The 14,663-nt window shown below is 38.2% G+C and overlaps 1 long non-coding RNA gene across 1 annotated transcript in view; it reads left to right on the top strand.

The window, feature by feature from the left end:
* Positions 1-13,985, top strand: part of LOC144652693 (uncharacterized) — a 37,117-nt gene extending 23,132 nt beyond the window's left edge. Inside the window, exon 3 of the long non-coding RNA XR_013570605.1 lies at positions 13,457-13,985. This is a non-coding gene — a long non-coding RNA (uncharacterized LOC144652693). The remainder of the gene's footprint in view (positions 1-13,456) is intronic.
* Positions 13,986-14,663: the final 678 nt, after the last annotated feature.

Genomic DNA, 14,663 nt, shown 5'->3' with positions numbered 1-14,663 from the left:
ACCTTTAAAATTTCCCAAAATATTGCCCAACATATCATTCCCCCCTATAGAATGCATGGCTCCTCCCAGCGGCCATCAAAACAAGAAAACTGGTTTGTGAAATTACAACATAAGAGAAAAGAAAGTGAATAGTAAATTGTCAAAAATAGAAGTGTCTCTAAGTGTATTTATAATGTCATGTTCGTCAGGTGCCGCGGGGTAGGTGTGACAAGTGTGGTTGTCAGTAAAAAGTTCGTCAAGTTCAGGTAGTGTTTTGTCCAAAACTGCGAAGAATGGTAACGGGTGACGGGAAAAAATTGTCGCCGGCAGCCACATAACATAATGCTTAACAAGTGTTAGACAGCAATGATTCATTAGTTCGTGGAGAAGTTCGATGAAAGTCCTGTAGGGGATGCGTTCCTGTTCCAATAAAGCGTACAGCATACGTTTGAAATACTGCCAGACATAAGTTTCGTCGAATTGAAAGTAAACAGTAACAAAAAGGACCTCCAGGGGGTCTTGGAGTGGCCAATCAAAACCTTGGTCGTCGTTGGCCAAGATGATAGAAATGGTATTAACACAAAACTGCGGCTGGGGAAGACAGATTCCGAGATAGTTAAGGTAGTACTTGTGGTGAGGACACCAGCGATGAGGGGAGTCAACGTACGTTTGAAAGTAACCAGAGATAGAGACAAGGTGGGATGTAGGTTTACAGCTCACACGGTTCTCCACCGTCCCCTGCAAGTGGAACCTGAACCCCAGTGATTGGTCGTTGGCATCTTCTACAACGTTTGAAATTCTGACCTCTGCAATAGAAACAAAAGAGGGCAAAACAAAAGACAAGGTTTTATACGCCAATACCAAAAGCAGAGTATGCCATGTAATCAGTGGTAGTCGTGGTGGCCAATTCAATTTATTGCCCATGGTGTCTTGTATGGACTATGTGAGCTGACCATTCAGTGTGTTGAAGGTCGCCTCGAGACTGTCCAAAATCGATTGGTTTAAAACCGCCGGTGAGGGAACAGATAGTGTTACATGATTAACGTACACCATTGTGGTGTTAGCCGTTAAGGAAGCCCAAGGTACTAAACGGATTTTAGAAGCAGAGGCAAGAGGCACAGACACTGTAATGTGCTCTGGGCAGCGACCAAGTCCGGTTATCATGCCATCAAAGCTTTTGTTGCATGGGATGTGGAATCCGGAAAGTGGAGCCATAACTATGAATTTGAAAGAAGGATCTGAACTTTTCATGAAAACAAATGCGTTTAACCATATGTATTTGCCACAATGTAATTCTTCCAATGATTCGAGTGCTAGGTTTAAATCTGATATTTCCTGTAAACTAGCTATTATAAGCAATAACCGGTAACATTTCATCAGAACTTATGATTTCATGCCATATTTGGGTAAAATGGAACAGTCAGTTGCACGAGGAAAGTGAAGTAATTTATTGAACTTTAATTTTTATTGTTGTATTAAGTGGGTGTAACAACTTCAATATCTTAACCATAAGCGACAAATTTAGTTAATAATTAAATGTATATTTATTTCCTCTAATGAAAATGAAAATTCATTTTTTAACTTTAAAAAAATGAATTTAGGAATATTCAAGTAAAAAATCATGTATAAATCAGGTACCTGCAGAGGTGATGTTGGTTCATATGACAAAAAACCCGTAAGAATCACTTATGGTTATGATGGGTAGTCGAGGATTACTTAGTACGGCCAACGCAAAAAGGAATGCCAACCAGTCCCCAAAAAATCCGGATAAAGCACGCAAGCTGGCATCGTGCATTAAGTAAACAAAGTAAAAATAACGATATTCTACGTAACAGAATGCGTTTTCAATTTGAAGGGACACCTTAAACATAAATTATTGTTCATCTAAACGAAAATAACTACACAATGAAAGTACCATAAAGTGTTTGTCGTCAGTCCATGTAAAGGATAAGGTGCCATCCAGGAGTTCCTTGAGAGTAAAAAGTTGGTTTGGGGTCATCACATCCGGTTGGAAACACAAAGTTCTTCTTGAGTGGGTCTTCTTGAGCAATAACAGAGTCTCTTGTCTACTTGAAAAAAAGTTGCAAGGTAGCAACTAATCTTTTTCAGGAAAGAAGCTGGTTTATATGTCTGCACTCTGCACCTCCTCCTCTGTATCTGTAATACAATTGGGGGTTGCTGGCGGTGGCAGTCAGGGCAGGTGTGACTGGTGATTAGATAAGAAATAAAACAGTTGAGAAAAAAAAAGAGATTTAAAATTCGATAAAAACTATTTACAGTAAAGAATAAAAAAGAGAAAAAAATTCAATGAAAACTATTACCAGTTACAAATAAAAACGAAAACAATTTTCAAAAACAACTATTTAAAATTAGGAATAAAAACGAGAAAAATACCGAAGAAAAAAAGAAAAGTCATGATAAATCAGGATATCAATATTGAACGAAATCCCGTTAAATAACGCACAAGTACTTACTGACATGTTCACATTGAATATTCTTCCATCATGTCAAGGACGTGGTTCAATATTTCATCCTTTTTTCTTTCTTCTTCTTGCTGCTCATGTGCGGCGGTGCCATATTCTTTTGTGATGTCTTACAGAAATGAATCTATCCCTTCGCCGGCTTTTCGCAACACTGGCCGTAATTTCCTTCTTGACCTAAAAAGAGGAAAACACCAACTTACTCGATTGCATAAATGTCTTAAACTGAGAAAATCTCAATCCCTTTTTCCTTCAATGATAATTATTTAGGTCACATTTTCTTCAAAAGTCAAGTGTTAATCAATGACTCTTTTATGCTAAAAACAGATTTACCCACTTTGCAAAACATTAATTTCTGGATCTATCTAAACTCTTGTATTTGCTACTAACACTATTTCAAAATAATTGGGACTTTTTCATTATAATTGGGACTAAAAGCTGTTATTGATTATTGGCTGTTATTGGCTATTAGAGCCAATCAGAAATGGCCAAATCCAAAGATGCAAGACTCCACTAATGTTATTCAGTATGAGGTCTGTTATAACCAATGAGATGCTTGTTATTCAATAACAGAATAACGAAAGATAACAGGGATCGTATCACTGACTAATGTTAGTCAAATAGACCAGTAATATTTCAGAGTCAAAAATAGCTAGGCTCATTTGATAGTTTAGATGTCAAATGTAACAAATACCCTTAAAGGCAAAACGTGATCTTTCTTGTGACAATTAGCATTTGTTCACGTCTCTTAGCGTTCTTGTTCGATCGCTCGCTGCATGCTCCAAATTCGCAATCAAAACGATAAAAGCTCTTGCTGATCCTGCAAAGAATACGTTGTTAATATTATTGAACAGTTCATTCTTCACTTACAGTTTTGACTCAAATCACTGGAACAGAACATTCATCGTTTCAGTTTCAAAGTATTAGATAAAACCGATTGGATTTCTTGCTCGAAAATGCTCTCAGTCGAGCTTTATGTTCTAAGTGGTTGATTCATAAAAATAAAAACGTCTAAAACGAAACATATAAGTTGTTTCATGTCAGTAGATACGTTAACATTTAGCTGGCCGAGTTCTGTTTTGGAATAAAAGGTCATTGTTAGTTGCGTGCAATGGAAGAGAAGCTTGACCTCAATGTCAAAAATTTTACGCAAGTTCATCCAATCTGCTTCATGTTACTGACTCGATAAAACATCAATGTCCACATATTCTCTTGCAACCTAATATAATTTCTAAACATAAGAATATATCGCATAGAAATGATGACAATTAATTTTGATTTGCAGTCGGTCGCTTTTGTCTTTATGTAGGCCATTTTGCAAAAGATGTCATGGCAATGTTCGCCGCCTGACAAAGTGATTGTTTCGCGGACCGGACGGCAGATAAGAAGGGAAATAGCTGCATTTATCTAACGAAATTTTTCGAAAAAAGTTTCATGCAAGAGATTAAAGTACTGCCAAATTTAAAACATTATCCAAAGGCTAATTTCAAGAGCGGCAAGATTTTGGCAAGACCGACGGTTGATTCGGTTTTACCTTTTCTTTGTTATCGACAAATTGCCAAACATCCCTAAACACGCTTAAACTGTAACCGGCAATGTGTCAAAATATTACGACAAAAATGCATAAAGACCGACAGATCACGAATATATTTCATTCCTCCTGTAATCTTTCCAATTTCCCCACCGTATAAATAGTTCATTTAATGTAAGATATTCCGTGCCTGTCTTGGCTGGTTTGCACCCTTTGCGTTGGTTTAACGATATCCGATATGCACATCAGAATGTTCCCGCGCAAACGATGAATGCTCTAATATCCCGCCAAGCCATCTTTTCAACTCAAGTTTCTTGTCTTTCCAGTTCTGTCTTTTATTTCAGTTGGAACAATACAATATTTCACATTCGGCGTTCGTTTTCAAGCACTACATAAATTGCAGTTTAATCCAGTTTAATGACGGCACCGATTTTCTCTCTGTACACTGTTTATCAATAAGCATGTTAGTGTGTACTAACCTCTGCTATTTTCGCCGGCTACTTCGAATCCCTGAAATCCTGCCAGCATCGTACTGTTTTTTGGTAAGTTCCGCTCGTGTAAATTGTCACATTTTACAAACCACTCAAACCCTGCCTTCACCATCGAGAAAAGAATTGGACTACAGTCTCTCTTATAACAGTCGATTCACTGGCCATGGCCGTCCACATTGTTCGTGTCTATGTCCCAGATTCGGTCAACAGAAATTATTTGAAAACATTAATTAGCGTTTTCGAAGTATTGTTCTATATTCCTAGGCGGCAATATGTAGTAGTTCTTCTTTTCATGATAATCATGAAATTGGTCGACTCAGGGCTGGGTACTAAAAGCTTCTCGTTTGACTCGACGCGCCAGTTCATATAGAAGTTTACACGACATCGCAGGGGGTACTCCAGTGCACGTGTTAATGACGTTAATTTACAACTACTAATAATACTATATTTTCAGCGGAAGATCTGAAGTAGACCTTTTAGTTGCATCAAAAGTTGGTTAACCTTTTCAAACACAATTAGCTTGTACATTAATAATACAATAATAATACAATATCCCGCCAAAAGTGTTCCCATCTGGGCGAATATACTTAACTAGTTGCTGGATTTGTAATCTCTAGCTGAAGCGATCTAAGTAGACCGAGAAGTATCTCTACAAGGTCTACAAGGTTCAGAAAAGAAAATGGTCAAAAGACATGTAACATAATGTCAATCTTCAAAAGTTAATTAAAACTTTTTTTTTTTTTTTTTTTTTTTTGAAAATCCTGTGAAAGCTTTGAAATTTTTTTCTTCTTCCTGGACCTTGTATTTTCTTTTTAAATATTGTACATTTACTTTCGGGCAGACTATAAATTTCAGTTCAACGTCTTGTCTGTCCAAGCTTTGTGGCCAGTAATAAAAATCATTTTTTTTAATTAAAAAATTAACACTGACAGTATTTGGCCCTTTGACCTCCACTTGTCCTATGTAAAAGGTTTCACAGCCGGAATACGCCACAGCAAATCCAATTGAAACCAGTTGTCCTTTTTAACTGTTTTTATGTTGTAGTCCTGCAAAAAGGATTGAAAGAAATAAGATGTGATTATAATTGGAATTTTTAAAAGGCTAAACTAGTGAGCAGCACTGCGAACTTGTTGTAAAACTTCTTTTACATGTAATACTCCGACGCGTTTTGTCCGACTGTCACGGACTTCTTCAGGGAGTTTTAGAATTGATAGTTACAAGCTTGTATTTATACATAGCGTCAACCGTACTGTTACAGGTTATTTCACGTATTTCCGTATAACAACAAGCTAAATTTTTGTGGCAAGGCGCGATTCAGGTTAAGACATGACATATGCGTGATATATTTATTTTGGGGGACTACAGATTAATAGTACTAAACCATGCATATCCACTGGTTTCGGCGCCAAAAGTATAAATCGGCTAGAATAGTCAGAATAAGGCTGTTGTACAACAGGCCCACAAGGAAAGGCAGAGCCGACATCGAACGTATTTTTAGCCGGACCATGGTTTAGGGATTAAACATGTACTGAAGAGGAAATCCCAACTGGCTGTTAAATGGCACTCAGGAATTTGAACACTAGGATAGTTCATTGGGGTTGCTGGTGGCCATTGCATCGGCTGAATTGTGAGTTGACCGTCCCGAGACAGCGAAAGGAGCATTGGCGTGCGGGGTTGATGTGATGCTATATGTAGTCAGTGCTGCAGATGATGACGCATTTGGCAAAAGATCTAATAAACTGGACGGAGAACTGTGCTGTGCTGTTCCTTCTGTATTCATTGCTGAAAGGGTTCAAGCTCTAATCACGTTGTAAATGAGGCAACCAAGAGAGTAAGAGAAAGCTTATCTTTTGAATGGAATTTTATAGCTGTCGTTGATTCGCCTTTCATGATTTCGTGTTCAGTTCATAACTGATTACTTTCGATAGCGTTTAATGCATTGCACGTGTTATCGTAACAAAACTGATTTGAATTTGACAACAGTCAGGATAGTGCTTCTCAGATATTTTCCTACATGTTTGTCAAATGTCGAAGGCTTTTTGCGTGTCCACTTTGAAAGTAGAGTAATAAGCTGTCAAAACTCTTCCGGAAAAACCTGTCAACAATACATTTCAGTATGTTGTTGCAGAATCGTAGTCATTTGCCTCTAATCTCTTACTTTCTTTCCATACTTTTTTGCACACGTTGCATTTAATAATAACATTGAACTCTATATCCTTAATGGTTGTTCTCGAAGATGTGGCTTCGAAAAGCACCTTTTTATATCTGAGCACCCTGTTTTTGCGGAATTCGCGCGTTTGTTCACGCAAAATAAGGGTGGGACTGTCAACGGTAATTTTGACAATGTTGGAGCGAAGTGTGTTCCACGCGTAGTGCCCATCGCGGTGCCATTCAAAACCAGGAGCATCTCGAAAGTCACGTTTATGAATATGTTTTCTTAATACGACCAAACAAATTTTCAGAGTTTCTATAATAAGCAATTATTGGATGAGGTTGAGCATGATATCGTGAATTATCAAAACCGAGGTCTGTGTTATCTGCCGAAGCCGATGCTTCGAAGGCTTCGCCAGATTACACAGACACAAGGTTTTGATTATTCACGATATCACGCGAAAACCGAATTCAATAATTGTTTTATTATACGTTTTCAAACAATTTGCCATCACTTTTTCTAGCGCCGGAATAAAACTTTGTCAGAACATTGGCCAAAGCGGTTTTATCTTGTGGTTTCTCCAGGTTCTTCTCCCTCAAATAATCATTCAGAATTTTTACACTTGTTCTTGTTGTTCTCTTGGTGTTTTAAGAATCTTTATTCTCGATGAAAACTTTTTCAATTCCTCTTCGCAAACGGAGTTGAATCGCTCAGCCATATTTTTGAAAGTTTGTCAAGTTCACATGCTACTGTATATTGACTGAATGCTCTCGACCAATCACATGTTTCAAAGTAATTCTAATGTATAATAATAGAACTTAAATGCTGCCACATTTCAAAGCCTTTTGGGAAAGGCTTTGAAAAGGATAGCCTGCGTTGGAGACGAACAAACCCCGGTATAGTCGGAAGTACATGATGTACTTCTGGTATAGTCCGGGGCTTTGTTCGTCTGCAACGTAACGCAGGCTATGAAATGGTCGGTTCATGCTGCCCGAAAGACTATCACGGTGGCTTAGTAACAAGGGATCACGCCAATCAGCTTAAAGGAAGCTTGTAGAATCTAAGGTTCACGCAAAACCCACACGAACATTAAGGGCCTGTTTAAGGCCCGGGCCGCACTTGGGACAAAATCGGGACAAGTTTATTTTGATAACTAAAAAAATTGTCAGTTTCCTTTCAGACCTTCTTGTCCCTACGCGGACAAAAACTTGTCCACGGAGACAAGAGCCGTCGTCCTGCCTCAAAGCAGGACTTTTTACGAACAACAAACAAAAATTGTTTTTCTTGTGATAAAGGTGTCAATCAGTTCAGTGATCCTTAAGAATTGTTCGCTACACATTTCACTGTCCAGTCTGATGAATACGAATTCTAGCAGTTTTCGACTGAATATTTCCGTTATTTGGGAAAAGAGCCCTCACCATGATAATCCAAATGAAAGGAAAGATCGGCATAGGCCAGAGCAACTGTTCTGTAGCCGCAGTCCGAATCATGATATATAGCAATTTGCTCATAATTTCCCGCTAACGGCGGCGCGCTTTCTTTTATGAGCTTCGACATCGTTTCGAACAAGGTAGAATGAAAAATTTGCTTTGATTTGATTCACTGCGACCCGTTCTCCTCTCCCTTTTGAATATTATTTTTGCTGCGAAATTAACACAGTGAAGTGACAGGTAAATTTTGTGTCTCCAGGTGCGACCCTAAAAACCAAGATTCAAATTGTCTCGGACAAGTTTCGAGACAAACATTGTTCTCGACATCTTGCAACATTTCAAATATTTGTCTGGGCAAATAAGATTACAAAACGAAATGCGATATGCATTTTCAGTGGAATTTATAAATATCTCGAGACCGACCTGGCTTGCACTTTACGAAAAAATGTCATTGTACGACCTTCGATTTTCGCAGAAACGAATTTAGCTTCGAAGTTCAGTAACTGAGTCTACGAAACCACTGAAAGGAATGAGAGAAAGAAATAAACGAAGCCATTTTGTCTGTTTACGTGCTAACCCCGAGAAAAGGTCATCCCGGGCTGATAAGATTGCATGTATTAAACGCGAGCTTATTTTCGACAACGGCTGGGCGGGTTACCTCACCTACCCGGGGTCCCCCACCTCCATGAAATGCCAACCTCTGAGAGTACAGACACTACACAGCCCGATTTAGTACATCATGCCATTTTGCAATTCCTGTGGTATTAATTCGTTTTTCTTTGGCAAATACTTAGATTTTTGATGCGATACCAGGGAACCGAAGAACAAAGGAACTGGCATATTATCGTATCAGTTACGGTTTTATTAGAATGCAGTCTTGTTTACAAAAGGAATTATTCCCATCCGAATAAAGTAGAGCAATTTTGAATAAAATGAAATGTGTGACCCCAAGGATGGAACAAGAATAATTACGACGCGAAAGTGTGTAGCTGAATTAAATGAATGAGGAACACGTATGTTACTAGTTTATAAATTATAAAATTATAAAATGTTTGTTCTTTTTCATTGACAGGTGATATTTGGAGACAAAAGAAAGCGGCCAAATAACGCCAAAGCTCCTCGTCAAAAGAAAAAAAGAAAAACAATCAAATGCCTTTATCATAACAAATATAATTGGTATTCAAAATGAGCGATTAAAAGTTTTATTCGACAGCACCAAAGTCAGTTGAAAATCAACAACAGCCTAATGTAGGAAAGGGGGGATGACAGCTCTAACAAATGCTGTTTGACTAGAACCATGTGAAAATAAAGGTCCTACCGAAAATTTGGAATATCGTCCCGAATTTCAAGAAATCTCAAACTTTTCAAAATTTAAGCTTACTTAGTGCCTCCCAGAAAATTTCCCAACTCTACTGATTCCTGGCAAAATCTTCAGATTCCCAGGACAAACTTAGAGTTGCAGTTGACACCCCCAATTGATGAAGAAAGCCTAAATTTTACTACTTGTAGAGAACTTTTAAAATGGTGCTTTAATTTTTTTTACATAATACTTGCTTCATTCCAAGCAAATTGTGTTTGAAAAGGTCATTGAAGAGCTTGTGCATAACAAACTGTTGACGCAACTAAAAGGTTTTCAAATAAAGTTTAACTTGGCTCGAAGCTGACCTCTTTACTACTTCAGATCTTCCGCTGAAAATATAGTATTATTAGTAGTTGTAAATTAACGTCATTAACACGTGCACTGGAGTACCCCCTGCGATGTCGTGTAAACTTCTATATTTGGGGGATGCCAAGATCACTGACAGCGCGTCGAGTCAAACGAGAAGCTTTCATGATTATCATGAAAAGAAGAACTACTACATATTGCCGCCTAGGAATATAGAACAATACTTCGAAAACGCTAATTAATGTTTTCAAATAATTTCTGTTGACCGAATCTGGGACATAGACACGAACAATGTGGACGGCCATGGCCAGTGAATCGACTGTTATAAGAGAGACTGTCGTCCAATTCTTTTCTCGATGGTGAAGGCAGGGTTTGAGTGGTTTGTAAAATGTGACAATTTACACGAGCGGAACTTACCAAAAAACAGTACGATGCTGGCAGGATTTCAGGGATTCGAAGTAGCCGGCGAAAATAGCAGAGGTTAGTACACACTAACATGCTTATTGATAAACAGTGTACAGAGAGAAAATCGGTGCCGTCATTAAACTGGATTAAACTGCAATTTATGTAGTGCTTGAAAACGAACGCCGAATGTGAAATATTGTATTGTTCCAACTGAAATAAAAGACAGAACTGGAAAGACAAGAAACTTGAGTTGAAAAGATGGCTTGGCGGGATATTAGAGCATTCATCGTTTGCGCGGGAACATTCTGATGTGCATATCGGATATCGTTAAACCAACGCAAAGGGTGCAAACCAGCCAAGACAGGCACGGAATATCTTACATTAAATGAACTATTTATACGGTGGGGAAATTGGAAAGATTACAGGAGGAATGAAATATATTCGTGATCTGTCGGTCTTTATGCATTTTTGTCGTAATATTTTGACACATTGCCGGTTACAGTTTAAGCGTGTTTAGGGATGTTTGGCAATTTGTCGATAACAAAGAAAAGGTAAAACCGAATCAACCGTCGGTCTTGCCAAAATCTTGCCGCTCTTGAAATTAGCCTTTGGATAATGTTTTAAATTTGGCAGTACTTTAATCACTTGCATGAAACTTTTTTCGAAAAATTTCGTTAGATAAAGGCAGCTATTTCCCTTCTTATCTGCCGTCCGGTCCGCGAAACAATCACTTTGTCAGGCGGCGAACATTGCCATGACATCTTTTGCAAAATGGCCTACATAAAGACAAAAGCGACCGACTGCAAATCAAAATTAATTGTCATCATTTCTATGCGATATATTCTTATGTTTAGAAATTATATTAGGTTGCAAGAGAATATGTGGACATTGATGTTTTATCGAGTCGGTAACATGAAGCAGATTGGATGAACTTGCGTAAAATTTTTGACATTGAAGTCAAGCTTCTCTTCCATTGCACGCAACTAACAATGACCTTTTATTCCAAAACAGAACTCGGCCAGCTAAATGTTAACGTATCTACTGACATGAAACAACTTATATGTTTCGTTTTAGACGTTTTTATTTTTATGAATCAACCACTTAGAACATAAAGCTCGACTGAGAGCATTTTCGAGCAAGAAATCCAATCGGTTTTATCTAATACTTTGAAACTGAAACGATGAATGTTCTGTTTCAGTGATTTGAGTCAAAACTGTAAGTGAAGAATGAACTGTTCAATAATATTAACAACGTATTCTTTGCAGGATCAGCAAGAGCTTTTATCGTTTTGATTGCGAATTTGGAGCATGCAGCGAGCGATCGAACAAGAACGCTAAGAGACGTGAACAAATGCTAATTGTTACAAGAAAGATCACGTTTTGCCTTTAAGGGTATTTGTTACATTTGACATCTAAACTATCAAATGAGCCTAGCTATTTTTGACTCTGAAATATTACTGGTCTATTTGACTAACATTAGTCAGTGATACGATCCCTGTTATCTTTCGTTATTCTGTTATTGAATAACAAGCATCTCATTGGTTATAACAGACCTCATACTGAATAACATTAGTGGAGTCTTGCATCTTTGGATTTGGCCATTTCTGATTGGCTCTAATAGCCAATAACAGCCAATAATCAATAACAGCTTTTAGTCCCAATTATAATGAAAAAGTCCCAATTATTTTGAAATAGTGTTTACTGCTGAAGACAATGGCGATACAGAGCTAAACAACACCGTGGAAATCAGCGGTAAAGATGGACAATCGTTTCAGCCGACATATTGTCATTTTGCAAATATACGCGAACCCAGCCGCGACCAGCAGCCGTCAATCAATTTTAACCAAAATGCGTTTATCACAAATAGAGAGAATGGTATTAATAACCAATATATATACCTACAGATCAACAAGGAGACTCGCCGGGTGACAGATGTACCCACTTTGCAAAACATTAATTTCTGGATCTGTCTAAACTATTGTATTTGCTACGATTTTAACACTACAAGGCTTTGCGAACCTAGTTAAGCTGTTAACTAGTTAATAACTAGTTCAAGCTGTTTACTAGTTAAGCTGTTAACCTCACTGAATAATAAGTGACTTACCTTTTCTTTCTAAACCCTGCCGCGAATGGGTTATTATCAATCTTCATTTTAATAACTGTCTCGCTGTAATATTTTGTAACAGTTACAAACTGCGTTTCTGGAAATGTGAACCGCCACGCGGCACTCTGGCTGCCCACTTTCGTTATAATTATACCCAGCTGGTATCTTTGAAAATCGTTTATAATTTTGTCGAGATCAACTACAATTATTCCCTTGTGATTTTAAGTGATAGAAGCAAAAGTCATTACTGTGATTATACGCAGAAATGCTGGCAACAACCGGCCACTTTCCAAGTTTTAAAAAATTACTCTAATCTTTTAGTTGAGAATCCTATCCTGCGCTGTTCTGTTCTCTGGCGGGTCCACATTACAATAATTATGCTATCATCGTAATCTTTGTATTTTTTAATTTAAATCTCTTCTACCTTTGAATAGTTTAGAGCAAGTGCCATGTATTTTCATTCGTAATTTGTTTTCTATGCAAAAAAATTCTAAGTACTCGGTATATATAAAATACACATTACTTACGTTTTCGGCACTTGTGGCAGCGTTCCTTAGTTTACAGTGCCTAAAGGCAATGCCTTTTTCAGCAAATAAGTCCCCAGGCAGGCTTTGTCAGGGTGGCTTTACCAACGTGGCAGTGCGATCTTCTTTGATTTCCCTGCCGGGAACCACCCTTCATCTTTCTTGTACGTGTACCTTCTTGTAGCGTCCACTGGAGAAAACTCCAGTGAACAACTGTACCACTGCTTCTGGATTCAGACTAGTGATACAGAATGATTCTGGGATGGGGAGCATACGCCTAAAATCGGCAAACAAAGAAATTTCAGAACTAAGCACGAAACAGTGAAAGAGAAGACAATATACATTCAATATATGCGGCTTCAAAAGATGTGCAGCAGTCAAAAAGAAGGGTGGGGGGACAAATTCACTGATTGATATATAGACTGACTGCTCATACAACCAAGGTGAATTTCTCTTTAAGAAAAAAAACAAAATAAAAGCACCAATATTTTGAAAATTGAAATTTAAAAAAAGCTTGGTAATCCACCCAAGCCGTCCATGCGACTAACAAAAAAGCGACAAATGCCATTTTTTGTCATCAGCTTTACACACTTTCAGTCTTTCCTTTAGGTGAACTGTAAAACACACTATAACTTACAATGACTAATGTATAAGGTTTCTGTGACTTAGTAACCAATCAAATTGCTCATTTCTAGGTGGGGCAGGATGTACGCCTTGTAGAGGAGAACTGCAGCATAATCAGGGACTAATTTCTTCAGTCGTCTAAGAGCTCCAATTCTAGCGTAGACCTTTTTTAAAACAGCTGATACATGTATGTGTTCCTTAAAGGACAACTTATTGTCAATTTGAACACCAAGAATCTTCAGCGAGTTGGTTATTTCGATAGTAGAGTCGCCTATATAGAGTACAGGTTCTTGAGAATAGTTTCCCAGAATCATTGTAATGTCTTACAATTCTGTCTTTGTAGGCTGAAAGTATGCGCTGTAATGGCTCACGAACGAAAAAAAAACTTAAAATACGTTTTAAGCCGCAAAGACTTTTCTTTTTCTGAGTATTCACCAAATCGTGGGAATACTTCCCAGCGCCAAGGATTAAATTCCATTCCACCAAGACGTTCCAACACCTCAATCCACGTCTTAGAGGCCACCTTTTGAAGTGCGCAATAAATAATCTTGTTTTCATCATCAACAGCAATGTACTGACGATCTTCTTTTGTTGGTCTCTTGTTAAATGAATGCGTCATACAGTATTCCTGAAGATGTCTTTTTCGTGCCTCTTGGATCTCTTCGGGACTTGGTTTCCAGCGATTAAATTTTCCCTGCAACATCATTGAATATACAATTTTAAAATTTTATAGATCGCACCTGCCTGTGGCTTGAAAGAAAATATATATAATCAGCAGGGACGGCGGAGCCGGGGCCTGGGCTTACAGAAAAAATAAAGAATTAATAAGAGAAGAGTCTCTTAAGCCCCCCCACTTTAAGTCACTAGTCAGCCCCCCCCCCTCTAAATACTCAGTAAAAGTTCGTCGAGTTCAGGTAGTGTTTTGTCCAAAACCGTGAAGAATGGTAATGGGCGACGGGAAAAAATTGTCGCCTGCAGCCACATAACATAATGCTTAGCGAGTGTTAGACAGCAATAATTCATTAGTTCGTGGAGAAGTTCGATGAAAGTCCTGTAGGGGACGTGTTCCTGTTCCAATAAAGCGTGCAGCATACGTTTAAAATACTGCCAGACATAAGTTTTGTCGAATTGAAAGTAAACAGTTACAAAAAGGACCTACAGGGGGTCTTGGAGTGGCCAATCAAAATCCGAGTCATCGTCGGTGAAGGCCAAGATGATAGAAATGGTCTTTACACACCCAAGATGATAGAAATGGTCTTTACACAAAACTGCGGCTAG

This window comes from Oculina patagonica, chromosome 4 (genome assembly GCF_052425735.1).
Source record: "Oculina patagonica isolate OP01 chromosome 4, crgOcupat, whole genome shotgun sequence".
NCBI classification, from domain to species: domain Eukaryota; kingdom Metazoa; phylum Cnidaria; class Anthozoa; order Scleractinia; family Oculinidae; genus Oculina; species Oculina patagonica.
Note: the sequence above shows the minus strand (reverse complement) of the source record. Positions and strands in the feature narration are given on the sequence as shown.